Source organism: Papio anubis, chromosome 2 (genome assembly GCF_008728515.1).
Source record: "Papio anubis isolate 15944 chromosome 2, Panubis1.0, whole genome shotgun sequence".
Lineage (NCBI taxonomy): Eukaryota > Metazoa > Chordata > Mammalia > Primates > Cercopithecidae > Papio > Papio anubis.
In genome coordinates this window covers 192,296,205-192,323,413 of record NC_044977.1, presented here as the reverse complement: position 1 = coordinate 192,323,413, position 27,209 = coordinate 192,296,205, and the positions used below count along the sequence as shown (strand labels likewise).

General features: G+C 43.7%; 1 protein-coding gene across 3 annotated transcripts in view; it reads left to right on the top strand.

Annotated features, from left to right (window-relative positions):
* The first annotated feature begins 1,477 nt into the window (after positions 1-1,477).
* The window catches only part of PAK2 (p21 (RAC1) activated kinase 2), a 93,809-nt gene continuing 68,077 nt past the window's right edge, over positions 1,478-27,209 (top strand). For all 3 annotated transcript variants that reach the window (XR_644374.4, XM_021935065.2, XM_009202025.4), the window contains exon 1: positions 1,478-1,585. The gene's annotated coding sequence lies outside the window, so the exon portion shown is untranslated. The remainder of the gene's footprint in view (positions 1,586-27,209) is intronic.

Below are 27,209 nucleotides of genomic sequence, written 5' to 3'. Positions count from 1 at the left end.
CTGCCTTCCTACTTTATTTCCCTTCTGTTCTTGCATCTCTATACTCCATTATCCACACTGCAGTCTAGTGATCTTGAAGTGTAAGCCAGGTAACATAACTTCCCTGCTTAAAAGCCTTTTAATAAAGTATAGGCTTTTTACCATGGCATTCAGGATCTTTCATGACCTGAGTCTTGTCTGCTCTAGTGTTTTCTTGATAGTACTGCCTTCTTGTTCTAGGCCCCAGCTACACAGGGCTTCTGACTGACTGTAGCAAGCCCTTTTCTTTCTTTTCCTGCCTGTATTGCTTTTCACCTCTGGGTGCTTCTCTGGGTGCTGTCTCTTTCTGTTCTTGCCTTAAGTATCACCTCCTTAATGAGGCCTTCTCCGACTACCCTATCCAAAGTAACCTCACCAAGTTTTTCCTTATACCAGGTGTGACCACTTTGATTACTATGTCTTCATATAAGCTCCACAAAGACTTGGTGAATCGTGTTCAACCTTGCATTTCTTTTGTGCTTTTTGTTTTGTTTTTGAGACGGAGTCTGGCTCTGTCACCCACGCTGGAGTGCAGTGGCCCGATCTTGGCTCACTGCAACCTCCTCCTTCCTGGGTTCAAGTGATTCCCCTGCCTCAGCCTCCCGAGTAGCTGGGACTACAGATGCGCGCCACCAGGCCCAGCTAATTTTTGTATTTTTAGTAGAAACGGGGTTTCATTGTGTTGGCCAGGCTGGTCTCGAACTCCTGACCCCAGGTGATCCGCCCACCTCAGCTTCCCAAAGTGCTGGGATTACAGGCGTGAACCACTGCACCTGGCCCACCCATGTATTTCTGATGCTTAACAGTGTCTAGTCCATATTAGACACTCAAATATTTGTAGAATAAGTGAAACATTGATGAACTCCTCCGTGGATAAAATAGGGAAGTCTTAATTTGCAAGAAGATGGGACTTAATTTAGCAGCAAAATTTAAGAATTTGTAAGCAAAAAAGCAAAATGGATAACGGATGAATTCCCAGAAACAAATGTCGCGGAGCAGATGTGTATAACGGCAATCGTCTGTCAGCGTCTTCGGTCGGCAGAAATCTGCTTGGAGACAGTGCTGAATTAAATGAGGGACTGGCTGCTCCTCTCAATACAAAGACTACCAAAGGAATAAAAGCAACGTCTATCACCGAACTACGACTCCCAGCGGCCCCCGCGCGGGCCTGCCCATGGGAGGTGGCGCTCGTCTCCACCCCGGGGAGCTCCGGCTTCTGGCGGGAGGGGTGCTGAGTTCTGGCCCCGCCCCGCCCCGCTCCCCGCCGTCGCCCTCCTCCAGGGTTGTGGCCACGCGCAGCGGCGGCGGTTGTTCCGCTTCCCCTCCGGCCCGGGCCGTCGCCATTGCCGAAGGCACCCTCCCCTCCCCTCCCTGGCGGCCGCAGGGCTCCGCCGCCGCCGGGCCTAGCGGTAGCAGCGGCTGCTCCAGCGCGGCGTCTCTTCCCGCCCCGCTTCCCCTTCCCTCCCCTCCCCTTCCCGCGCCGCGCGCTGGCCCGGGGCGGCTCCGCAGCCCGCCGGGAGCTCTGACGGAGGCGCCTCGCTGGGGCGGGGACCTTCCCTCGCCTGGGGTAAGTGCACCTAGGCCGGCCGGCGCGGAACGCGGGCCGGCTCTCTTCCTCCTCCGTCCTCCTCCGCGGCCTGGCGGGCGGGAGTGGCCCGGGACGGCCGACCTGCCCCGCGCGGGGCCGGGGAGCCGCCACCTGCGTGCCGGGAGCCGCGGCTCCTGGGGCGGTGGCTCATTGTCTGCTCCCCAGGGCCGTTTTCTTCGCTGGCTTTAGCCCGAAATGGGAAGCTTGCTGGGCTGCCGGGGTCTGACTCTTCCTGGACCCAGCCCTGCCCTGAACCGCGCGGCCCCACGGGCGCTGCCGACTCTCGGTCTTCCCTGCCCTCCCGTTTCACCCTCTTCCTTTGCCCCGTTTTCTTAATGCTGGACCAGACTCTCCGGTTTTGTTCGTTGGTGTTTCCTCTCTCGCTGGCTCTCAGCCCCTCCTTGCTCGCTCTCTGTTCACCCCAGTTTCACTGCTCGGGAACATTGTCGCCAGGAGCTTGGCTGTTTTCTCCGCTCCAGCCTGGAGCCTCTTCCACATTCCACACCGGTGGAAACGCAGAGCGTCCCGGGCGCTAGAGGCCCCGCTGACGGGCGGAACTCTCGGAGCTTCTCGCTCCTGTCTGAGCTTCAGCCTAGGGGTGGAATTAGCTGCTTTAGATAACTTAGGTGAAGTTAAGATTGGTTTTTCGCCATGTTTGGCTTTCTTGGAAACGCACGCACAAACACAAAACGATGCCACAGATTTCTCTGTGGACTCAACCTTTTGACTAATTCTTTAAAGATAAGTCATCCAAGAACAGAAGCGTGTCATCGTCAGTGGGTGTGAGGTTGTACCCATCCTTGTATCTTAATTTTAATAGTACTATTCTCTGGGCAGTGTGAGCGGGATTTGTCTTCCCTGGATACCTAAGGAACTCCCGTTGAAATCATTATCTCACTTCTGCGTTACAGGTGATGTGTCGTTTCTTTGTTTTCTTTTTTAAGCTTTCTGGAAAGACAGAATGGTTAGGCCTAAAATTAGACTACGAAGAGCTGTGTTTTGGATCAAGGTTGTGCGCGTCACGTTTTTTTCCCCTGCTGTGTTCGACTCTTCCGCTCTTATAAGTAGGCAGGATATTGAAATGTACAAGAATTTGCTCTGGGGGTTTTGTTTTTGTAGGGTTGTCCAATAGAATAACACTCAATAAAGTTAGATTGGGATGAAGGCAGTGAACAGTAATTTTTAAAGCAGGTTAAAACTTGTCCACTTCGCCAGAAGGTCTTTGGCTTTTGTAAAACCCACTCATGCTCGTGTATATAGAAGGGCCTTTTTCATGTTCTGTTAGGAGTATGGATTTCGGGCAACTTTTTCACTCTGTCATCCTCGGCTATTAAATCTTTTCGAGCTATTTATTAGCCAAGCACACTGATTGACCCTTATTACGGAAAGTGAACCTGTGATAGATGTAGGTCTTAAACCAACTTTCCGATTTGGTAACAGAGGTTGACCTAAATTCAGTGTATTTTGTGTTTTCACTAAATAGCCCATTGTTACCTTTCTCTCCAGCAAGGCTCTGAAAAAAATGACTCCAATACTCAACTTCAATACTGTCATCATTTCTTAAATAGTAGTATCAGTTGTCCTTAACTTAATGGGTGTTTTATTAGCCGGAGGGATTAAGGTGTAGAAAGGTTGGAGTTTTGTTGGAGTTTGACACTTGGTCTGTAGGTGTTGGCTTCTCTGCTAGTTTCTTCTTATCAGCAGATATTTTTATGAAGGAAGAGTTCCTGGGTATTTCACTTCCTTTAGGGCCTTGGTTTATGGTTTACTATCATTCAGAGAGATAACTGGACTCCGTGCTATTTAATACTAACCTTGCAAACCCAAATTCAAAATTAAGTTTGTAGTTCGAGTATACAAGTGATAGGGCTCTCTGATCTTTATGTTAGACAGGTTCCGAAGTAGATGCGGCTAACAATTAATATTTCTTTCTTTCTTTTTTTTTTTTTTTTTTGAGACGGAGTTTCAGTTGCCCAGGCAGGAGTGCAATGGTGCGATTGCAACCTCCGCTTCCCGGGCTTAAGCGATTCTTCTGCCTCAGCCTGCCGAGTAGCTGGGATTACAGGCATGAGCCACCACGCCCGGCTAATTTTGTATTTTTAGTAGAGATGGGGTTTCTCCATGTTGGTCAGGCTGGTCTCAAACTCCCGACCTCAGGTGGTCTGCCCGCCTCAGCCTCCCAAAATGCTGGGATTACAGGCGTGAGCCACTGCACCCCACCAACAGTTTCTATTTCTTTTCAATTATACTTTTTAAGAGAGACGACTTAGAATTTGTTCAGGTAGCTAAAGATAATCTTTCAATTATACTTTTCTAATATCTAAGAACTTTGTCAAGTAGCCAAGGATAAAATAAGTAGGTATTGTTAGATTCTTCCTATCTTTTATCTATCAAAATTGATTATTATAATAATACTTGAGATAGCATTTTGTTTGGCCTTCTGACTTTTCCACTTTTGATTAAAATTTGAAACTGGGTCATCTTCAAGACTTTAAGTCATAAGGGTTTTGATCAGTTTGTTAGTTAAGTTTCCAGACTAATCAGAGGGAGCGTATTAATTGCAAATTGTGTGTCCGAGCTCTTTCTAGGATCCTTTTTGTGCCTTAACAGAACAGAATAGGAAAGGAAAAAAAAACCCTCATTGCGCCCCAAAAATAAAATGCTGGTTGTTTTCTTCTGTGATCAGAGTTGAGTTTCATCGCTTCTTCCCTTCTAGGGTCACTTGCCTGGTTAAGGGTAGTCAGTCTGAACATTGATTCAGGATTTCAGTGCTCCAGCCTCCTCTCCCTGAGTTACTTCAGAACTTACTCCCTGTATCCCATGTGGTTTGGAGCTAGAGTCCTGCGTTTGAATTCTTACTGTTCTGCTTTACCCTGGGCAAGATAACACATTCCTTTCAAGACTTTTCTCATCTGTAAGATGGGGATAATAAAAATAATAATACCAATTTCATAGGAACATTTAGATCAAATGAAGGAATGCAGGTATTCTGTAAGTGTAGTTCTTAATAAACGTTAGTTAATAGCCTATTCTTATATGCTGTAGAGTTGATACTCCTAAATTTAGATTTAATACTGCCTTGTAGGCCGGGTGTGTTGGCTCACACCTGTAATCCCAGCGTTTTGGGAGGCTGCAGCGGGCGGATCACTTGGAACTAGAAGTTCGAGACCAGCCTGGCCAACATGGTAAAACCTATATTCTCTACTATTCTTTAGTAGAGAATTTAGTATTCTCTACTAAAAATAAAAATACTAGCCGGATGTGATGGCAGGCGCCTGTAACCCCAGCTACTCGGGAGGCTGAGGCGGGAGAATTGCTTGAACCCAGGAGGCAGAGGCTGCAGTGAGCTGAGATCGTGCCACTGCACTTCAGCCTGGGTGACAGTGAGGGTCCGTCTCAAAAACAAAAATAAAACTGCCATCTAAAAGAACGAAGTTTCTGAGACCATAACTAAAAAATAAAAAATTTTTTTGGTGAATAAAATATAATTTTTCAGAAGAAAAACATAAAATTGTTTCACCACTGAAATAAAACATAGGGTTTTCGAACACAGATTTCTCAGATTTAAAAATATGCATATTTCCTGTAGAGAAGTTGGGAAGTGGGCAGTGGCTGGTGGTGCCTGTAGTCCCAGCTGCTCGGGAGGCTGAGGATCCTTTGAGTCCAGGAATTTGAGGTCAGCCTGGACAACATAGGGGGACCCCATCTCTTAAATGAGTCAAAAATAAAAGCAGAAAACAATATTAAATAAGAAATTTGGAAAGTAGTAAAAACTATTAAGACAAAAATCACCTTAGTCTCAGCTGGCAGAGAGAACCATTGTAACAAACTGGAACAGTGGTTTTGTTCCTTATTTTACATTTAAATTCTAAAAGCAGTCCATGTTATAAAAGGTTCCAACAAGTCGATTAAATATTTAAAGGGTGAAAATGCCAGCACCTTGGGAGACTGAGGCAGAAGGATTGCCTGAGTCCAAGAGTTGGAGGTCCAGTGAGCTGTGATTGCACCGTTGCATTCCAGCCTGAGTGACAGACACAGCCCTGTCTTATAAAATTCTTAAAAAGTGAAAATTGCTCTCGCTCCACTTTTTAGTCCCACTCCTTAGAAGTGCCTACCCACTGTTAATAGTTTTACTTACTAAGGTAGAAATAAGTCCCTGTTGTGTGTTGGATACTTTTTATGTTGATTTTAAAATAAAAAATCTGATCGTTAACCATATCATTACATATAGTGGCACCTCTACTTTTTAAGTCAAAAGATAGTACACTACAGGTAGTACCTTAATTATTTGTGGTCATTTATGTTATTTCTGACTTTGAGTTACTAAAACTAGAGCCTGAATGAACTTCTTTATACGTATGTCTTTGTGCACATGCATATGTATGTATTTCCATTAAAACGACTTGTAAGTGTACATTTAAATTTCTTTTTTCCTTTTGAATTGCATTCCAAAAAGACGTTACCAATCTATATTTCCTTACTGAATTGTAGAAGCTCTTCACGTGTCATAGATATTAATCTTTTGCCTTCTGTTTAAGATCTTCCTCATTCCACCTTTACAAAAACATTCTTATGTGTTTTTTTCTGGTACTTTTAATAATTGTTGTGTTGGCCGGGGGCGGTGGCTCAAGCCTGTAATCCCAGCACTTTGGGAGGCCAAGACGGGCGGATCACGAGGTCAGGAGATCGAGACCATCCTGGCTAACCCGGTGAAACCCCGTCTCTACAAAAAATACAAAAAACTAGCCGGGCGAGGTGGCAGGCGCCTGTAGTCCCAGCTACTCGGGAGGCTGAGGCAGGAGAATGGTGTAAACCCAGGAGGCGGAACTTGCAGTGAGCCGAGATCCGGCTCCAGCCTGGGCGACAGAGCGAGACTCCGTCTCAAAAAAATAATAATAATGATAATAATAATTGTTGTCTTTCTTTTTTTTTTTTTTTTGACACGGAGTCTTGCTCTGTCACCTAGGCTGGAGTGCAGTGTTGGATCTCAGCTCACTGCAACCTCTGCCTCCCAGGTTCAAGCGATTCCTCTGCCTCAGCCTCCCAAGTAGCTGGGATCACACCCCGCTGATTTTTTTTTTTTTTTTTTTTTTAGCAGAGATAGGGTTTTGCCATGTTGGTCAGGCTGGTCTCAAACTCCTGACCTCAGGTGATCTGCCCACCTTGGCTTCCCAAAATGTTGGGATTATAGGCGTGAGCCACCGTGCCCGGCCCATAGTGTTTCAATCTTAATCTTTCTGGAATTTTTTCATGCCTCTTTCATAAAAGAGTTTTAAAATAGTTTTGCTACAGAAATAAAATACAGGTATAAAAATATTTGGCCGAGTGCAGTGGCTCATGCCTGTAATCCCAGCACTTTGGGAGGCCTAGGTGGGTGGATCACCTGATATCAGGAGTTGAGGACAGCTAACCAACATGGTGAAACCCTGTGTCTACTAAAAACACAAAAAATTGGCCGGGTGTGGTGATGCACACCTGTAGTTCCAGCTACTTGGGAGGCTGAGGCAGGAGAATCGTCTGAGCCCTGGAGGCGGAGGTTGCAGTGAGCGGAGATCCAGCCACTGCACTCCAGCCTGGGTAACAGAATGAGACTCTGTCTCCAAGTTAAAAAAAAAAAAAAAAATAGAGGAAGAAGTAACTAGATTGTTTCTGTTCATTGGTGTTTTTATTATCTTACTGGACTTCAGTAAAAGTCTGTTTATTTTGTTTTCCAGGTTCATTGTTTTATCTGAGAATAATAGTAACTTCAGCCACTTTTTTATGGTTACAATATTTAACCTTGTTTTTTGTTTGTTTGTTTTTGTTTTTGTTTTCCTGTTTTTTAAAGATGGGGTTTCACCATGTTAGCCAGGATGGTCTTGGTCTCCTGACCTTGTGATCCGCCTGTCTCAGCCTCCCAAAGTGTTGGAATTAAAGGCATGAGCCACTGTGCCCAGCCGTTAACCCTGTTTTAGGTCTTTCTTACATTGGCCTGAAATTCCAAGACTGGTTAAATAAGAGAGGTGTCATTGTCTTGAAATGACTTTGGTATTAATATATTTTCAGTTAGGGATGATGGCCGCTGTTGGATTTAGAGAAAGATTATTATTTTATTCTGTTTCGGCTTTACAAAAAATAGGAATGGCTTCTGAATTTTATCAGATGTTATTGTAACATTTAGATGATGATATGGTTTTCTTCTTTTACCTATCGCTGAAGATATGTAATAGTAAATTTGCTATTAACCAAAGGTATCATAAGGCATATATCATGAATAACCAAAATCCCACTCACATTAGTCATGCATACACAGTTTTTTGAAAGGTTAGAGGAGAATCTCAAAAATTTAGTTTGATAAGAATAGGCCCGGCATGGTGGCTCACGCCAGTAATCCCAGCACTTTGGGAGGCCAAGGTGGGCAGATCGCCTGAGGTTCGGAGTTCGAGACTAGCCTGACCAGCATATGGAGAAACCCTGTGTCTACTAAAAATGCAAAATTAGCTGGATGTGGTGGCTTGTGCCTGTAATCCCAGCTACTCAGGAGGCTGAGGCAGGAGAATTGCCTGAACCCAGGAGGTGGAGGTTGCGGTGAGCCAAGATCGTGCCATTGCACTCCAGCCTGGGCAACAAGAGTGAAAAAAACTCCATCTCATAAGAAAAAAAAAAAAGGCCTTTATTTAAACTTCTGTAGTTAACTTCTATAACCTATTCAGGAATCCTTATTCGTGAGTCACTTTTGATAATTTTTATTTCCTAGATCGTTTCTTTTAGATTTTCAAATCTGTTACTGTATAGGTGTGTATAATCTTTTGTCATTAAGATCTGTGGTATTCATTTCCATCTTTTATTAGTGATTTCGTTATTTTTCTGAATTTGCCAAATGTTTGTCTACTTAGTGGTTTTTTTTTTTACTAACCAGCTTTGAGATTTATTTATTCTATTTTTTTGTTTGTTTGTTTTCTGAATCCCTGTTTCTACTTTTGTCTTTGTTTTGCTCTCCTGCTTTTTTTGTTGTTGTTAATACTTTAACTAACTTAATGAATTAAGTTCATTAATTCATAATTATTGCTAATTGAAAATAATCGCAATAATCGCACCTGGAATAGCCCTCATTGGCTACGATACTGCCACTGTGCAAAGCTAGTTCCTTTTAATGTCTTTTAGTAGTAAAAATGTTTAATGTTCTTAATTTGCTTCTGAATGCAGCATTGGCTGCACATTCTAATTTACATGAATGATGTTCTTCTGCTCAGTATTTTCCAAATAGTTGGTGGTTCTGTTTTGATTCCTCTTTGACTCAGGAGGTATTTAGGATAATTCTATTCACTCTTATATTTTCTTTCATTGTTGTCAGCTTCTATAATCTTTTAAAATATCTTTTAAACTTATTGAGGATTTCTTTGTGACTTAAAACATAATCCATTTTAGAAAATGTTCTATGAAAACTTAAAAAGAACATTTTCTGTTGGTAATATACAGTTTTATACATACCTGTTAATTAATGACTAAGATTATTTGTATTACCAATTTTTATAAATAGTTCATATTAAATATAGGACTTAGTCTTTGTTAGTGCTAGTAAGAGCTATAGTCGTTATTAATAATTTTTATTAATTTAAGAATCTTCCTAATCTGTCAAAGACAAAGAGGTAGCATTGTTTCTGAGAAGCTTGTTTTCACGTTGGGACCTTTGAATTTTTATTTCTTCTGCCTGAATGTCACTAAGGCCATATTTGAAAGAGATCTTTCATGATCACCTCTGCCTGCCCCCACTGCATCTAACTTCCTGCCCCTCTGTGTGTTTATTTTCCTTTATAGCACTTCCATCTGAAGTTTCTTTTTCATTTATTTGTTTTTTTAAAAAATATTTTACAGAGCTTTGAACAAACAGGTATAAAATAAAATAAGGTATAAAATAAGTATGTGGTGGTTGAGTTTACAGTATTGTACATTCAGTGGGTTTTGACAAATGTGTAACAACACGTATCCACCAGTATTATACAGAATGATTTCCCCACCTTAAAACTCTCTGCTCCACCTGTTCCTCTCCCCTTTACCGCAACCCCTGGCAACACTGATCCTTTTCCTGTCTCCATGGCAATGCCTTTCCCAGAATGTCGCACAGTTGGAGTTATACAGTGTGAAGCCTCTTCAGCTTGGCATCTTTCACTTAGCTGTATGCATCTGAGGTTCTTCCCTGTCATTTCATGGCTTGATGGCTCATTTCATTTTAGTGCTGAATAATATTCCATTGTCTGGATGTACATTCACCTATCAAAGGACCAGGTTTGGTGATTATGAATAAAGCTGCTGTAAGCATCGATGTGTGGAGTTTTTGATTGTGGTGTAAAATACATGTAACAGAATTTACTATATTAACCATTTTGAAGTATACAGTTCAGTGGTACTAAATACATTTATAATGTGCAGTTATCACCACCATCCGTCTCTGAAACTCTCCATCCTGCAAAACTGAAATTCTATACCCATTAAACCATCTCTCCTCATTCTCCTTTCTGTCTGCGTGATTTTGACTACTCTTAAGTACCTTATGTAAGTGGAATAATATTTTGTGTTTTTATGACTTATTTCACTAATTCTGAAGGTTCATCTGTGTTGTCGCACGTCAGAATTTCTTTTCTTTGGCCAGGTACATTGGCTCACGCCTGTAATCCCAGCACTTTGGGAGGCTTCCAGGTGGCTGATCACGAGGTCAGGAGATCGAGACCATCCTGGCTAACACACAGAAACCCCGCCTCTACTAAAATACAAAAAATTAGGCTGGGCTGCAGGCGCCTATAGTCCCAGCTACTCAGGAGGCTGAGGCAGGAGAGATGGAACCCGTGAGGCATGGAGCTTGCAGTGAGTCGGAGCCACTGCACTCCAAAGCCTGGGCAACAGAGTGAGACCTGTCTTAAAAAGGTCAGCCGGGTGGCTCAAGCCTGTAATCCCAGCATTCTTTAGAGGTCAGACGGGATCACTTAGTCAGGAGAGATTTAGCATCTGGTCCGGCCATCAAGGTGAAACCCCGCCTCTACTAAAAAAAATACAAAAAAAACTAGCCGGGCGAGGTGGCGGGCCGTGGTCCCAGCTACTCGGGAGGCTGAGGCAGGAATGGCGTGGAACCCTCGAGGCGGAGCTTGCAGTGAGCTGAGATCCCAGCCACCCACTCCAGCCTGGGCTACACAGAGCCAGGATCTCAGTCTCAAAAAAAAAAAAAGAATGTCTTTTCTTTTTTTTTAGGGTGAGGAGTATTCCTGTGTATGTGTTTACCTGATTTTGCTTGTCCATTGATGCATCAGTAGACGCTTGGGTTGCTTCCATATTTTAGGTACTGAGAATAATGCTACTATGAACGTGGGTGTATAGACACCTCTTTGAGACCTTGTTTTCCGTTCTTTTGGGGACATACCCAGAATGGAGTTGCTGGGTCATATGATAATGCCATGTTTCATTTTTTTGAGGAACCACTGTATTGCTTTCCACAGTGCCTGTATCACTTTACATTTCCACCAGCAGTGCATAGCAGTTCCAATTTCTCTACATACTTTTTAACACAACTGTTGTTTTTAATAGTAGCCATCCTAATGGGTATAAGGTGGTATCACATTAATTTTGATTTGCATTTCCCCAGCAATTAGTGACGTTGAGCATTTTTTCATGCACTTAGTGACCATTTGTATATCTTTGAAACAATGTGTGTTCAAGTGCTCATGTGTAGGTTTTCGGGTGGACGTAAGTTTTCAGCTGATTTGGGTGAATACGAAGGAGCCTGATTGTTGGAGTGTATGGTAAGAATGTATTTCATTTTGTAAGAAACTGTTCAGCTGTCTTCCAAAGTGGCTGTACCATTTTGCATTCCTGCCAGCAATGGATGTGAGGGTTCCTGTTGCTTCATATCCTTTCCAGCGTGTAATGTTATCATTGTTTTGGATTTTACCCATTCCAATAGGTAGTAGTGTCTCATTGTTTTCTGTTTGTTTTTTGAGGTAGAGTCTTGCTCTGTTGCCCAGGCTGGAATGCAGTGGTGCGATCAGAACTCACTGCAGCCTCGAGCTCCTGGGCTTAAGCAATCGTCTCACCTCAGCCTCCAGAGTAGCCAGGACTACAGGTATGCTACCCTACCTGGCTATTTTTTTTTTTTTTTAATGGAGTTTCGCTCTTGACACCCAGGCTGGGGTGCAATGACGCGATCTTAGCTCACTGCAACCTCCGCTTCCTGGGTTCAAGTGATTCTTGTGCCTTAAACCTCCCAAGTAGCTGGGATTATAGGTGCCTGCCACCACGCCCAGCTAATTTTTTGTGGTTTTTTTGTAGAGATGGGGTTTCACCGTGTTGGCCAGGCTGGTCTCAAACTCCTGACCTCAGGTGATCCACCCACCTCAGCCTCCCAAAGTGCTGGGATTACAGGCGTGAGCCACTGTGCCTGGCCTATACCTGGCTAATTTTTAAAGTCCTTTTGTAGAGACAGTTCACTCTGTTGCCCAGGCTGGTAGATACTTCTTATGCAGATATTTTTTTCCTAAGTCTGTGGCTTAAGTTCTCATTCTCCCAACTCTGATAATTTTTGTCATGTTTTGATTCAGTATTATTTGGTACATGTGTAAATTCTACACCTCTCAAGATCTTCATTATGAATTATACCTCATCCATTCAAATGATTGTCCTATTTAACATTTTTGCATCTTATATTTTGCTTGTCTTAAATTCCTGTGTGTACTTTTTTTGTTCAATAAATTATTCAGCATTATCTTTCTTTACTGTTTTTTGTTGTGTCTTTAAAATTGCATGTAGTTTATTTTTGCTTTATTCCAAAATGAATGCTTAAAACATATTAATGCTTGAAGCATTAAAAATGAATGCTTAAAACCTAAAATAAAGTGTGTTTTTTTTTTAATCCCGAAACATGTTTATTTTAATAAATGCTTTCTGGTATGTTTCTGTTATTTTATTTAATGCTTTCTGTTTTTTAATGATTCATTGTTGCTTTTTTTAAATTGTTGTAAAATATATGTAACATAAAATTACCATCTTAAACATTCTTAAGTGTACAGTTCTTTGGCATTAAGCACTCACATTGTGGTACAACTTTCCCCACCATCTATCTTCAGAATTTTTTTCATCTTCCCCAACTGAAACCCGGTACTCATTAAACACTGAACTCCTCATTCCCTACCTCCAACCCCTAGTAGCCTATCTCTAATCTATTTTCTGTCTCAATGAACTTGCCTCTTTTAGGTATTTCATATAACTGGAATCATGCAATGTTTGTCCTTTTGTGTCTCGCTCATTATTTCATGTGGCACAGTATTTTCAGGGTTCATCCATTTTGTAGCATATAGTACAGGTTCAGCATCCCTAATCTGAAAATCCAAAATGTGAAATGCTCCAAAATCCAACAGTTTCTGAGTGCTGACATGACATCACAAATGGTAAATGCCATATATAAGTACTTAATGCAAACTGTGTTTCATGCACAAAATTACTTAAAATATTGGCCAAGTGCAGTGGCTCACATCTGTAATCCTAGCACTTTGGGAGGGCAAGATGGGTAGATTGCTTGAGGCCAGGAATTCAAGACCAGCCTGGCCAACATGGTAAAACCCTGTTTTCTACTAAAAATAGAAAAGTGAGCAGGGTGTGGTGGTGTGCACCTGTAATCCCAGCTACTTGGAAGGCTGAGGCATGAGAATCTCCTGAACCCAGAAAGCAGAGGTTGCAGTGAACCCAGATCACGCCACTGTACTCCAGCCTGGGTGACAGAGCAAGACTGTCCCCCAAAAAAACACAAAAATTTATATACATATACATAATTACTTTTAGGCTATATATATATAAGGCATTTATGGAACACAAATGAATTTCTTTTTTTTTTTTAAAGACACAGTTTCAGTCTTGTTGACGGAAACTGTCAGCAAGACAGTTCGCTCTTGACCTCAGGTGATCTGCCTGCCTCGGCCTCCCACAGTGCTGGGATTACAGGTGTGAGCCACCACACCCAGCCACAAATGAATTTCATAGTTAGACTTAGGTCTCATCCCCAAGATACCTCATTATATATATGCAAATATTCCAGTATTAGAAATCTGAAACAGTTCTAGCCCCAAGCATTTTGCGTTTTGGATAAGGGATACTCAACCTGTAGTACTTAATTCCTTTTTAAGGGTGAATAATATTCCATTCTACATATTATACCACTTTCGTTTATCTGTTCACCTATCAATGTTTTCTTTTTTTTTGCTTTGTAAATTGTATTTGGTTTGCTTTTATCTCAGATATTTGGAATGTCTACGTTCTGTTTTTTGTTTTTTGTTTTTGTTTTGAGACAGAAGTCTCTGTGGCCCAGGCTGGAGTGCGGTGGCGCGATCTCGGCTCACTGCAAGCTCCACCTCCCTGGTTCACACCATTCTCCTGCCTCAGCCTCCCGAGTAGTTGAGACTATAGGCACCCACCACCGCGCCTGGCTAATTTTTTATATTTTTAATAGAGACGGGGGTTTCACCATGTTAGCCAGGATGGTCTCGATCTCCTGACCTCATGTTCTGCCCGCCTTGGCCTCCCAAAGTGCTGGGAATGCAGGCATGAGCCACCGTGCCCAGCCTGAGAAAAAAAAATTACAATCTTCAGATATAGGAAGGTTGTCCAGTTTGAAGTGCGGTGGTGCAACCTATGCTTGCTGCAGTCTTTCAGGCAGTCCTCCATCTCAGCCGCCTGAGTAGCTGGGACTGCAGGTGCATGCTACCACACCTGCCTCATTTTCTGGGCTCAAGTGATCCTATCCTCCTGCCCCAGCCTCCCTACGTGCTGGGATTACAGGTGAGAGCCACCACACTTGGCCTAATTCTTTCTTTTATCTCGGTAATTACATTTAGTATTAACACAAGTTATTTAAACCTTAGTTATGTGAATTCATTGCTCATTGCCAGTTTTCTCAGTTTTATATTTAAATTCATTAATGATGTATATCATATAGTGTACGTTTTCAGCTAGTATTTTCACTAGGAGTACCTGGAAGCCACATTTAATGATTTAGATTGCTAACTTCCCTCAGAAATTCTGTTAATGTTGTTCTGTCGCCTTGCATTAATCATTTTGTTTTTTTCCTGTGCCTGGATGGTGGTAGGAATTTTCCTTTTTCTTTTTTTTAAAATATTTTGACAGATTCTGACTTGTACATGTTCACTAATGTTGCCTGAAGCATTAGCTCCTTGTGATCTTTGTACTTGGTGCTTTTTCAAAAATTTCCAATAATACTTTTGGTGATTACTTTTGTTTCAATTGTTCTGTTTCCTTCCTTGAAAACACGTGTAATTATTAGGCTGGCTCACCATTTCTGTCCCCTACGTGAGCTGCTCAGATGTTTGCGCTTTTTATCACTCGTTTGATTTCTCTTTTTCACTTCCAATGTTGGCTTTATTTCTGCTATTGCAATCTTAATTTCTTTGTATCCTTTTAAAATCTATCTCACTTTTCTTAAATGATCTTACCGCATCCTGGTCTCCTCTCTCCGTAGGCGGCCTGTTTTGTGTAGTTTGCCAAATTGTGACAGGAAGTTCCTGAAGTAATTTACCTTGTAAGTTAGGTTCTGCTTTTGTGGGAAGGGTGATCTTCCTTGTGGTTTTCTTTTGTTGTTAGGATCAGTGCTGGATTTCTTACTGCTTACTTACCGTTGAACAGTAACTGTTACGTCCTATCTGATGTGCATTTGTCAGAAATGTGTGTGGGTTTTCCTTGCCTCTACAGGGGACTGGAGTTCTGACGAAACCACTTCTCAGATGTATTGCTGAGGGATAAATATGCAGCTCCCAGCCTGATTTCCAGTGATTAATAGACTTTCCTCTTCATATGGTATTCTGGGCTAAGGTAGTAGGATCTTACCCTACCCTGTTTCTGTCTGTGTGAGTCTGAGCTGATGTATGCGAGTGGCCCTGATTTCTTTTTTTTTTTTTTTTTTTTGAGACGGAGTCTCGCTCTGTCGCCCAGGCTGGAGTGCAGTGGCGCGATCTCAGCTCACTGCAAGCTCCGCCTCCCGGGTTCCCGCCATTCTCCTGCCTCAGCCTCCCGAGTAGCTAGGACTACAGGCGCCCACAACCGCGCCCGGCTAATTTTTTGTATTTTTAGTAGAGACGGGGTTTCACCGTGGTCTCGATCTCCTGACCTTGTGATCCGCCCGCCTCGGCCTCCCAAAGTGCTGGGATTACAGGCGTGAGCCACCACGCCCGGCCGAGTGGCCCTGATTTCTAGCATTTGCTGCTGTTAGGGGTTTTCTGATTCTGATGTTACACCCACAACATAACACTCTCCTTGTTACTTCGCTAAACCTCCCAGGAAGCAGGGTGTCCTTCCGGTTTTCCTGCCCTTACACAGCCCCGCCCCGCTGGAACCTTACCTGCACACCGGCACAGACACACACTTCCTGGTTCACTTTCTGGAATTTGTGCCTGGTAGTCTCCCTGAATGTATGTTGAGAGATCAGAGAAGATAAGGAACTGTGGCTGCCACAAAAACTGCTTCTGTTTAGCAAAGGAGTGGCTGACCAATTCTTAATTCCGCCTTGATTCTTCAAAACAGACTCTGAGTCTCCAAATAAAGGGATGGCTAGTGGAGAGAGACAAGGTATCTTCATATGTTCTTTTAGGCAGATGGTTGAACTTTGTTTTATGAGGCAGAGCATGGCTGGGTCACAAGTCTTTTTTCAGTACGGTTGACCTTAAAGCTAGTTGAAATCCTTCAAAGATCTCATATAAATTGTATTGGTGGAGATTTGGGACAGACTACGTTGGTGATTTCTGATTTGATACCATTATTTACTAGAGAAAGCCTGTTTCAATTTTTTGAAACTTAGGTAATCACTTAAGTAGTAACATCAATCTTGACCTTCATCTTTCAATAAAAGATTTTACCTCAGATTGATAGATTTTCACTTCGGTAGTAGGAGACTGGTATCTTGTTCCATTTTGCATCTGTTTGATAAATCTAGTGAGGCTGAAAATTTTTCATATGTCTGTGGACTCTCCTTCCTCATTTTTCCATTTTGAATTGCTATTTGGGGTTCATGGCCAAAATTAGGGAAAACTAGACTTCAGAGTGTTTACGCGTTTCTTCTTCTGACTTTTTGTTTTTGTTTTTGTTTTTGTTTGAGATAGACTTTGGCTCTTCTTGCCCAGGCTGGAGTGCAGTGGCACAGTCTCGGCCCTCTGCAACTTGCACCTCCTGTGTTCAAGTGATTCTCCTGCCTCAGCCTCCTGGGTAGCTGGGATTATAGGCATGTGCCACCACACCTGGCTAATTTTGTATTTTTAGTAGAGCTGGGGTTTCTCCATGTTGGTCAGGCTGGTCTCGAACTCCCGACCTCATGTGGTCCTCCCAACTCGACCTCCCAAAGTGTTGGGATTACAGTCGTGAGCCACTGCGCCCAGACTTTTTTTTTTTTTTTTGAGACGGAGTCTCGCCTTGTTGCCAGCCTGGAATGCAGTGGCACAGTCTCGGCTCACTGCAGCCTCAGCCTCCTTAGTAACTGGAATTACAGGTGTGTGCCACCATGCCTGGCTAATTTTTGTATTTTCAGTAGAGACGGGGTTTCACTGTGTTGGTCTGACTGTTGTTGAACTCCTGACCTCATGATCCGTCTGCCTCAACCTCCCAAAGTGCAGGGATTATAGGTGTGAGCCACTGCACCCGGCCCCTTCTTCCAGCTTTTTAAGTAGTCTTTCTTGTCGCTGACGTGTTCTCTCCCTGTTCCCTACTGTCAGGCAGTTTTGAAGCATTTTCTGAGCCTCACCACTTGACTTCCTTCACGCTTTGTCATTGTTTCACTTTTTTAATGTGATTGAGTGAAAGCCAAGGGGAAGAAGAAAAAGAGAAAAAGGGTCTCATTTGAATTACAAAATGCCTTTACACTCCCTGTGGCCTCTGTATACAGATACCTTCCTCTCTCTCTCTCTCTCTCTCTCCTGACAAATTCCTTTTCATCTGTCAAAAGCCAATTTTGGGGTTTTTTTTTGCCTAATTACTCTCATCTAAATAGGAGCTCTGGGTCCCCCTTTCCAGTGTGTTCCACTGGGCCCTGTCAGCTCCTTAACTCGTTTCAGAGTAGTCGTTGTTACTTGTGAGCTCCAAACTGAGACTTTTTTAGGCACTTAATAAATATTTGAATGAGTGAATACATTAGGAGTATTAGAAACAAAATGCTTGGGCCGGGTGTGGTGGCTCACGCCTGTCATCTCAGCACTTTGGGAGGCCGAGGCGGGAGGACCATGAGGTCAGAAGTTCGAGACCAGCCTGCCGAATGTGGTGAAACCCCATCTCTACTAAATACAAAAATTAGCCGGGTGTGGTGGCACGTGCCTGTAATCGCAGCTACTCGGGAGGCTGAGGCAGAAGAATCACTTGAACTCGGGAGGTGGAGGTTGCAGTGAGCCGAAATTGTGCCACTGCACTCCAGCCTGGGCAGCAGAGCAAGAGTCCATCTCAAAAAAAACAAAAAAACAAAAAAGAGAAAGAAACAAAATACTTGTTCCTCGGTGCGGCAAAGAAATAGCACTCAAGTGTAAATTTAATTTTCTCAGCAAGGCAATTTTACTTTTTGCAGAAAGGGGGTCCTCGCAGATGGAACAATGGTGAGAGCACACCTGAACAAGGGAGGGGAACGGGTTCTTATTCCTGACACAGGTATCCCCTACTGCTGTGTCGTTCCCCTGTTGGCTAGGGTTGGACCTCACGGTCTAAGCTAATTCCAATTGGCTGTTTGAAAGAGACCAGAGGTATGAGCCAGAGTGGCGGGGTGAGTAGTTTAGTGGGAAGGATGGTTAGGAACAGGTAACTAAAGGTGACTTAGGTCAGAGCAGGTGACCTGGGTGACTCAGGTCAAAGCAGGTGACCAGGATGAGTCAGGATGGAGCAGGCGACCGGGGTAACAGATGTGAACTACTGATTAAAACTGGTGGAAAAGGTTGTTTACCAAAACTATGCGGAAGTTAAACTTTAAAATGGAGGATAATACTGATTCTTTGAAGAGAAATCTAGAACTCACTGTATCCAACAGGAGAGATTTACGAAGTTTCCGTTATTTTTTCCATTTATGTCATTTCCCTGCTTAGTAACTTCTAGTGTGAAAATACCAAAAACAGGTATCTCTGAGAAGTAGACTTAGGGTTATTCTTTTTTTATTTTAGACTTTATTCTGGTTTGAGGTTTTTGTGATGATCATGTACTACTTTTGTTATATAAGGATAGAAAAAACTATTAACACCAAACCCTTAGAATTTCCAGTTGCTTCCTATGCCCAGCACCTGCACCTTTCTGGCCCCACTCAGCCTAGTTTTTTTTCCATTGCTTGCTACCTCTGCCCTCTGATCTCCTTGCTGTCTCATGAGCTGCATCATACTTACTGTTCCTGTTGCCTGGAATCCCATCTTCTGGTTAGGAAGATGATCTGCTATAAATACTGAGACTACTTGCACTAGAGATTGAATAGTGAGAGTTTAGACTAATGACCTGGGGTCTCATCTTGAACATACGGTGCTTAAGGGATGAGGTTTCTGGGTCAGTTTTATCAGTTGTGATGAACAAGATAAATGGAGCGTTCGTCTTAGCTTTCTAGAATAGTGACCTTAAAAGAGAGAGAATAGTGAATGTATCTTCAAACTTGCCTGGGTCTCCACTAGTCTAAAGAAGAAAAAACCCTTTAAATCTGATGCTGTCACAGATGAAATCCTCTCATTCACTGATGTATTCATTCAAGAAATAATGACTCATCACCTACTCTGGGCTAAACACAGTGTCCAGTGTGATGGTGATGTAATGGTCAACAAGATAGATAGATACTCACTGGGTCCATGCTTGTGGAGTTTATATGTAGTTAGAGAAGACAGACCTTAAAAAAGCAAATCCAGTGTGATGAATGTTGAGATAAAAGGAAATAAACCTACGCTTGTGGCAATGAAGAAGTGTCAGAGGTTTCCTGAGAGAATGACATTTAAGCTAGTACTTGAAGTAGGTGTTTGCCAGGTGGAGGTGGTGGACAGAAAGTAGGGTCATCAGTTCATTCTGGTTTGTCCACGACTTTCCTGGTTTTAGCACTAAAAGTCCTGTGTCCAGGGAGGTCATGTGCGAAAGCTTCGGATGGCAATTAAAGAAACAGTAAGAACAGAAAAAACTTAAAGCCCAAAGAGGGAAAGACTGAAATGAGATGAGTCTAGAAAGTTAGGAGCCTGATGATGATGCACTGTTGGGCTTTACCTTAAGAACCATGAGGAGGTTTTAAGTAGGAGAATGAAGTGATAGTATTTGTTTTGTATTGTATTGTATTGTATTGTACTGTATTGTATTGTATTTTGAGACAATGTCTTGCTCTATTGCCCAGGGTGGAGTGCGGTGGCACGATCTCAGCTCACGGCAGCCTCCACCTCCTGGGTTCGGGTGATTCTCATGCCTCGGCCTCCTGAGTAACTGGAACAGCAGGCACTCGTGATCATGCCTGGCTAAATTTTATATTTTTTTTAGTAGAGACACAGGTTCACCGTGTTGCCCAGGCTGGTCTTGAACTCCTGACCTCAAGTGATCCGCCCGCCTCAGTGTCCCACAGTGCTGGCATTACAGGCATGAGTCACCACACCCATCCAAGGATGTTAATTTATTAAAAATGCAAAAACTACACATTTTTATTCTCATATTTTTCTGTCACTGGATAGAAATGTTACTAGCAGAGTAAATAATCCAGATGCCTGTCATCAGCCTGCTTTCCAGGCATGAAGAGTAAGCGTAGAAGGTAGGAGGCGTGGCTGTGAGGTCATTCCAGTGATCTTTTCCTGAACACAGCAAATACTCTAAATGGTTTTTGTCACCGTGGAAGTAGTGCCATCGCGAGACTGTCTGATTATCCCAGTGATGCTTCCACTCTTCAGATTATTTCTAGAACTCTTCTTTTCGCATTGCCCTGGGAGCCTCTGGCATATTCTTTAGAGTATCTTCTTCACCAGAGGCAAACTCTTCATCCTTGCCTCTGCCTCTATTTCAGGTCAATTTCTCTTGCTCTCTGCATCCATGTTTGGCCCAACGTGGTTTCTTTGTTTTCCTTAAAAATTCCTTAAATTTTAAAAAACAGATATTGATAGACAGTAAAATTCACCCTTTAAGGTATACAGTTAAATGAGTTTCCTTTTTTTTTGAGATAGAGTCTTGCTCTGTTGCCCAGTCTGGAGGCTGGAGTGCAGTGGCGCGATCTCGGCTCGCTGCAGCCTCCGCCTCCCGGGTTCAAGCGATTCTTCTGCCTCAGCCTCCCAAGTAGCTGGGATTACAGAAACGCACCACCATGCCCAGCTAATTTTTATATTTTTAGTAGAGATGGGGTTTCACCATACTGGCCAGGCTGGTCTTAAACTCCTGACCTTACGATCTGCCCGCCTCAGCCTCCCAAAGTGCTGGGATTACAGGCATGAGCCACTGCGCCCAGCCAGTTAAGTGGGTTTTTTAAGTGTATTCACAAAGTTATACAGCCATCTCCACTATCTAATTGCAGAATATTTACATCACCTCAGAGAGAAATACTGCACTGAATAGTGGTCACTCCTTATTTCATATCCCCCCACAAATAACCGCTAATCTATTTTTTGTCTTATGAATGGAATGATACAATATGTGGTCTTTTGTGACTGGTTTCTTTCATTTCGCACAGTGTTTTCAAGGTCCATCCATGTTGTGGCATCTATCAGTACTTCATTCCTTTTTACAGTCATGGTATTCCATTGTATGGACGAAAGAGACAAGGTCTTCTACATTGTCCAGGCTTGTCTTGAACTCCTGGGCTCAAGTGATCCTCCTGCCTCAGCCTCCCAAGTAGCTGGGATGGTGCACACCTGGGTTATTTTCAGTTTTTTTGTTTGTTTGTTTTGAGACAGCGTCTTGCTCTGTCGCCCAGGCTGGAGCGCAGTGATGCGGTCTCAGCTCACTGCAGCCTCCGCCTCCCGGATTCAAGCAATTCTCCTGCTTCAGCCTCCTGAGTAGCTGGGATTGCAGGTGCTCACCACCACACCCAGCTAATTTCTGTATTTTTGGTAGAGACAGGGTTTCTCCATGTTGGCCAGTCTGGTCTTGAACTCCTGACCCCAAGTGATCCGCCCACCTCAGCCTCCCAAAGTGCTGGGATTACAGGTGTGAACCACTGTGCCTAGACTCTGAGCATAATTTCTTACCTCATTGTTCAAATTTCTACAGTAATAAGTAGGCATCATTCATGTGCAGCCACATTATGGCCTGAAACCATGACCGGTCTGTGAATTTGGGCAGTTTGAATGCATAAGGATGCGTTCTTATGTTATCCAAATTATCTATGCTTTGCTGGTGAAGATTCTGAAATAAAATGTGTCATTAGAAAGTGTTTACTTGTTTATAAGGGTCTGAAACTACTGAAGGTGTATGGGATATTTATGACTCTTGATTCAAAGTGTGAGTTTAAATGTTTGTTGGTGCCTCTGTGTTAAAAGCATTATATTAAATAGTGTCAGATAGATACAGAGATGTATGGAAAGTGTTACCTGCCAGCCAGTTTAAGAAAAGTTAGGGCCGGGCACGGTGGCTCACATCTGTAATCCCAGCATTTTGGGAGGCCAAGGCAGGTAGATCACCTGAGATCAGGAGTTCAAGACTAGCCTGACCAACATGGAGAAACCCTGTCTCTACTAAAAATACAAAATTAGCCAGGCGTGGTGGTGCATGCCTGTAATCCCAGCTACTCGGTAAGGCTGAGGCAGGAGAATTGCTTGAACCCAGGAGGCAGAGGTTGCGGTGATCCGAGATCGCGCCATTGCACTCCAACCTGGGCAACAAGAGTGAAACTCCATCTCAAAAAAAAAAAAAAAAAAAAGAAGAAGAAGAAGAGAAAAGTTAGAAACCAGGTGACTGAATTTCAAGGAAGTGTGCAAGTACCATGTGGTTGGTTGGGACTCTGTCATTCTGGGTCCAGTCAGGAGAGAGAAGCTATACAGTCATTTGAACATGAGAAAACATAATTGACTGACTATAACAGGGTAATTGAGTAATGAGGGATTAGCCAATAACAAAATAAATAGAGCTCTAAAGAATGTTGGAATAGCAAAAGTAAGAAGCAGCTACTAGCCCTAGGGCTGAGATGGACCCTCCCCCTGCCTGGGAAAGAGTGCTTCCTTTCCCCAGAGCTGAGGTCCAGACCTTACTGGAGAGAGCATGGTTGTAAATCACCGAATGGCAGGGAAGTTTCTGCCATTTAATGGTTATTTGTTGGAAAAGTTGCTGGACATCTGCCCTTTAGGGTGCTAAGGAGAATCGTTAACTCTGATACAAAACTGCCCAAAAGGAGTATGTGGGGTGGCTCCCTGTTCCAGTAGACTCAGTGCTGCTGGCCACCTTCCCCCGTTGGAGTCTGATGCTGGAGGAGCTGCCTGCCCATCAGGAGTCTCGTGACAGCTGGAACCAGGAAGCCAAACTCCTTTTCTTCTGTCACGTCTCTCCAGCGCCCTATATCGACAGAGCTTAGCATCAGTTCCTGGCAAAGGAAAAGTGCTTAAAGGCCCCAGATCCATTTTCAGAATGGACAGAAAGGATGAATTTGGAATGGAGAGGCACCAGATCAGTAACTGGCATGAGAATGGTATTAACTGCTGTAGGAGAGCAGAGACGGAGCAGAGGTCACATGGCAGTGAGAGAAGTATTTGAGAGCGAGCTTGTAAGATGAGTAGTTTGTTTGTTTGTTTATGTATTTGACAGAGTTTCCCTCTGTCGCCCAGGCTGGAGTACAGTGGCGCGATCTGGGCTCACTGGAAGCTCCATCTCCCGGGTTCACGCCATTCTCCTGCCTCAGCCCCCTGAGTAGCTGGGACTACAGGTGCCCGCCACCTCGCCTGGCTAATTTTTTGTATTTTTAGTAGAGACGGGTTTTCACCGTGTTAGCCAGGATGGTCTCGATCTCCTGACCTCGTGATCCACCGCCTCGGCCTCCCAAAGTGCTGGGATTACAGGCGTGAGCCACCGCGCCCGGCCAAAATGAGCAGGTTTTTTAAATTGAAGATCGCTTACTGTTTTCATTGCAAAACAGTATCCGTGCATTTTAGAAAAAAATAGAATACAGACAAGTGTTATTGTCTATATTCTATATTCTAGAAAGAAAGGAAAGGCACTCACATCCAATGTCAACAAAGAGATCCAGTGTTAACTGCTTGATAAAAAATTGTTTTTAAGACAGAGTCTCGCTCTATCACCCAGGCTGGAGTGCAGTGGTGCGATCCCGGCTCACTGCAAGCTCTGCCTCGTGGGTTCACGCCATTCTCCTGCCTCAGCCTCCCAAGTAGCTGGGACTAAAGGCACCATGCCCGGCTAATTTTGTGTGTGTGTGTGTGTGTGTGTGTGTGTGTGTGTCTATATATATATTTTTTGTTTGTTTGTTTGTTTGTTTTGTTTTGTTTTAAGTAGAAACCGTGTTTCGCCATGTTAGCCAGGATGGTCTCTATCTGTTGACCTCGTGATCCGCCTGCCTTGGCCTCCCAAAGTGCTGGGATTACAGGCGTGAGCCACGGTACCCAGCCTGCTGCTGCTTTTGTATCTTTGCAGAAAACAATTGGTTTTAGGTGTAATAATACTAAACTTTATAAACAGACACTGGGAGAAACTTTCTACTTTTGGTATTTCAACTCTATGAAGTTTATTTGCATAACTTCTTTATAAGTTTGTCAAATAAGCATTATTTTAGTGTTCTTCAAGTGACCTTTAGGAAGAGATTTTCTGATGGAACATTGTATCGTAGAAGTCCATTTTTTCTTGCCAGGCGCAGTGGCTCACACCTGTAATCCCAGCACTTTGGGAGGCCGAGACGGGCAGATCACTTGAGGTCAGGAGTTTGAGACCAGCCTGGCCAACATGGTGAAGCCCCATCTCTACTAAAAATACAAAAAATTAGCCGGGCGTAGTGGCGGGCATCTGTAATCCAGCTACTTGGGAGGCTGAGGCAGGGGAATTGCTTGAACCTGGGAGGCGGAGGTTGCAGTGAGCTGAGATCGTGCCACTGCACTCCAGCCTGGGTGACAGTGCAAGACTCTGTCTCAAAAAAAAAAAAAAAAATACAGATAGAAGTCAACTTTACAAGCTAATACCCAATGTCCTTTTTTTTTTTTTTTTTTGAGAGGGAGTCTCGCTCTGTCTCCCAGGCTGGAGTGCAGTGGCGCAATCTCGGCTCACTGCAAGTTCTGCCTCCTGGGTTCACACCATTCTCCTGTCTCAGCCTCCCGAGTAGCTGGGACTACAGGCGCCGCCACCACGTCCGGCTAATTTTTTGGTCTTTTTTAGTAGAGACGGGGTTTCACTGTTAGCCAGGATGGTCTTGATCTCCTGACCTCATGATCTGCCCGCCTCGGCCTCCCAGAGTGCTGGGATTACAGGCGTGAGCTACTGCGCCCGGCCGCTAATACCCAATTTCTAGTTTAATTTAACTTAATTTAATTTTAAAAAATGGAGACAGCATCTTGCCACGTTGCCCAGTCTGGTCTCTAACTGGTGAGCTCAGGCAATCCTCCCTCCTCGACCTCCCAAATGTTGGAATTACAGCTGTGAGTCACCGCACCAACCCCAAATTTTTTTCTTTTCTTTTCTTTTTTCTTTTTTTGCCTCAGCCTCCTGAGTAGCTGGGATTACAGGCGCACACCACCACGCTCATCTAATTTTTTTGCATTTTTAGTAGAGACGGAGTTTTGCCATGTTGGCCAGGCTGGGCTCGAACTCCTGGCCTCAAGCAGTCCCCTGCCTCCGCCTCCTGAGTAACTGGGATTACAGGCGCGAGCCACTGTATCCAGCCTCCCAAATTTTCTAAAGTAGTTTTGCCAGTTTATACTCCTGCCAGTCGTATGTAAGAGTTCTCTTTGTGCCGTATTCCCGGTGACACTTGATTTGAATCAGCCTTCCTGTTTTTTGCCAGTGCAGAAGGTGTAAAATGGTATCTGCTTGAGGCCTTAATTTACATTTCATTAATGTCTGAGGTTCGGCCGGGCGCGGTGGCTCACGCCTGTAATCCCAGCACTTTGGGAGGCCGAGGCGGGCGGATCACAAGCTCACGAGATCGAGACCACGGTGAGCGGTCTACTAAAATACAAAAATTGCCAGCCTTGATTGGCTCCTGTCAACTACTTTCGAGAAGACGAAGGCTGAAGCTGGCGTGATGAACCAGGCCGAGCTGCAGTGAAGCTGAGATCCGGCCCTGCCTCTCCAGCCTGGGCGACAGGCCGAACTCCGTCTCAAATCTAAAATTCGTTTTCCTGTCTACTCCCCATGTATTCTTCCTGCTCATCCATCATCCTCCTATCCTGTGCCAACAAAGATAATACAGAGTATTACTCCATTATAGTGAGTATCAGATTCATCAAGGGTCAGAAAAAAGTATTTGCTTGATTCAATGCTAACAATAAAGTAGCAATGAACTATTACCAGGCTTTGGGCTGGCATGGTTTGTTTGAAGGCACGTTTTGGGAGGCCGGGCTGTGGTGGCTCAAGCCTGTAATCCCAGCACTTTGGGAGGCGAGGCGAGGGATGGAGTTCAGGAGATGGGAGACCATCCTGTGAGCTGTACGAGGGTGGGGATGGCGTCTCTACTAAAATACAAAAGGAAAAGGCAGTGAGGTGGCGCCATGTAGTCAACTACTCAAGGAAAACTAAAACAAGGTGGGTGGACGGTTGGGGCGCGGTGGGCCGGGGATGTGCTGCTGCTCAGCCTGGGCGACAGAAGCGAGACTCCGTCTCAAGAGGGACATGCGTTGGTGTGTGACAGAGTGCTCCTGAATGCGAGGGGCTGTGGGGTGACGACGTTTGGGTTGACGGGTGGACAACAGGTAAATGGCGGTTAGGTGATTCTACCTCAGCCTCCAGTAGCTGAATGCAGGCGTACACCAGCCGCCGGTACGCTGGGGGCGGTTTTGCGTGGCCTTTGGCTTTGAACGTTGAGACGCCAGGTGTCGATCCCACCCGCCTCGCCTCCCCAGAATACTGGGATTGACGACTTCCATCGAAGCCCTCTTTATTTTCTTATCCTCTCTCAAAAATTAGTGTCTTCTCACAAAGAGTAGAGTTCAGTATAGGAAATATGATACATCGTAGTAGCTAATAATAGAGGCATAACTTATAAATAGTAGAGCTAATAACCAGGTCATAATTTGGTTAATGAGTGTTTGCTAACTGTGTAATACATATGCTACAAAAAGTTACCATTATAGACATCATAATCTCTAAAGATGTAAGAACAGAACCACTGTCAATTTGCATTCAATTCTGTTCCGTAGTTTGATCTTCATTTAATTGTAAATTTAAATAAGGTTTATATGTCATCTACAAAGCAAAAAAGTACAAGGATTTTTTTTAGTGATCTTACTATGAGCAGGTGTGGTTCATTCTTCATAAGCTGGTGATTTTATATAATTTACAGAGTTCTAAAAGCAAATATCCAAAAATGTATATTCAGAGAAATCTAGGTTTTAACTTAGTCCCATCTCTCCCAAAGTAACTATTTTTTAAAATTATGGTTCCTCCGCCAGCCCCATCCCCAACCCACACGGTAACTGTGGATGGTGATGGATGTCTTCATTTTGATTGTGATAATTATTGCACAGTATAT